Source organism: Danio rerio, chromosome 4 (assembly GCF_052040795.2).
Source record: "Danio rerio strain M-AB ecotype USA chromosome 4, GRCz13ab, whole genome shotgun sequence".
NCBI lineage: Eukaryota > Metazoa > Chordata > Actinopteri > Cypriniformes > Danionidae > Danio > Danio rerio.
The window spans coordinates 64,630,931-64,632,611 of record NC_141024.2 but is presented as its reverse complement, the minus strand read 5'-3'; the positions used below and the strand labels follow the sequence as shown (position 1 = coordinate 64,632,611).

The following is a 1,681-nucleotide window of genomic DNA, read 5'->3' as shown; positions in this document are numbered from 1 at the left end:
TTCACATTTTATAAAAATAATTTATTTTGTTAACATTTTATTTAACTGTTTATTATTTATGTGTATGTCTATAGTTTATACACTTTATAACCATAATAGTTCTTCAATTGCCTTGTTTGATTCTGTTTTTGCGTCAGTCTCATAATCTGAAGGTCGTGAGTTCGAGCCTCACACGGGGCAAGGTGTTACCTTTTTGCACTTGGAAGTGCTTAGATGACTGGGCAGCATTTTTTATTCCCTTCCGTGTGGATCATGCTTCCCTGGGGCTAAAAAGCTACAGCTCCTCTGGAGGCCTGGCAGTGTGAAGTTCCAAGAACATTTCCTGAGTCTGAAGCAATGATGGTAAGATGCTCCCATTCCTATCACGTTGTCGCTTGACGTTCGGCGTGGATCTGTCAAATGTCATGAATTAACGTTGTGCGAGGATTTGACGAAAAGTCCTGCGAATCCCATTGCCTTAAAAATCAACGGCATCCCAGGACATTCCACTACATGTCATTCTAAGACAGTACTTTTGATCCCCTTTTGGTTCACTTGCATTAAAGGCCTCGTCCATTGTTTTGTTCACATGCTTTTCCGAGTTTTTGTGGACAATACCTTGATCGCAAACGCCTTAAAACCTACAGTCTAAAGAGCCCATTAAGGCTGCCAGGGACACTGCTAGGCTGCATAAACTTTGGCGCAAAGAGATTGATGCGGTGCTTTGTCAGTGTTACTGTATCACTCTGACAAGGTGGCAGAGAGTTAAAGACTTTAGCCTGAACGCATAGCCAAAGATTAGGTTTGTCGGAAGTGGCATTCGAACCCACACCTCCAGGGGAAATTGCAACCTTAACGCTGTGCCTTAGACCGCTTGGCCATCCTGACATCCCTACTTATCCCGAGCTGTCTCCTATAATCCACACCGAAGCACCGTGACATGGAAGCTGGTGTTTCACAGTTTGCCCAGGTCCATCAGTCAGCCTCGTTGGCGCAGTTGGCAGCGCGTCAGTCTCATAATCTGAAGGTCGTGAGTTCGAGCCTCACACGGGGCAAGGTGCTACCTTTTGGCACTTGGAAGCGCTTAGATGACTGGGCAGCATTTTTTATTCCCTTCCGTGTGGATCATGCTTCCCCAGGGCAAAAAAAGCTACAGCTCCTCTGGAGGCCTGGCGGTGTGAAGTTCCAAGAACATTTCCTGAGTCTGAAGCAATGATGGTAAGATGCTCCCATTCCTATCACATTGTCGCTAGACGTTCGGCGTGGATCTGTCAAATGTCATGAATTAACGTTGTGCGAGGATTTGACGAAAAGTCCTGCGAATCCCATTGCCTTAAAAATCAACGGCATCCCAGGACATTCTACTACATGGCATTCCAAGACAGTACTTTTGATCCCCTTTTGGTTCACTTGCATTAAAGGCCTCGTCCATTGTTTTGTTTACATGTTTTCCCGAGTTTTTGTGGACAATACCTTGATCGCAAACGCCCTAAAACCTACAGTCTAAAGAGCCCATTAAGGCTGCCAGGGACACTGCTAGGCTGCATAAACTTTGGCGCAAAGAGATTGATGCGGTGCTTTGTCAGTGTTACTGTATCACTCTGACAAGGTGGCAGAGAGTTAAAGACTTTAGCCTGAACGCGTAGCTAAAGATTAGGTTTGTCAGAAGTGGGATTCAAACCCACGCCTCCAGGGGAGACTG

The 1,681-nt window shown here is 45.6% G+C and overlaps 1 non-coding gene across 1 annotated transcript; it reads left to right on the top strand.

The window, feature by feature from the left end:
• Positions 1 to 961: 961 nt before the first annotated feature.
• trnam-cau (transfer RNA methionine (anticodon CAU)) lies at positions 962 to 1,034 on the top strand. Its single transcript has one exon. It is a non-coding gene; the product is annotated as a tRNA-Met (tRNA).
• Positions 1,035 to 1,681: the final 647 nt, after the last annotated feature.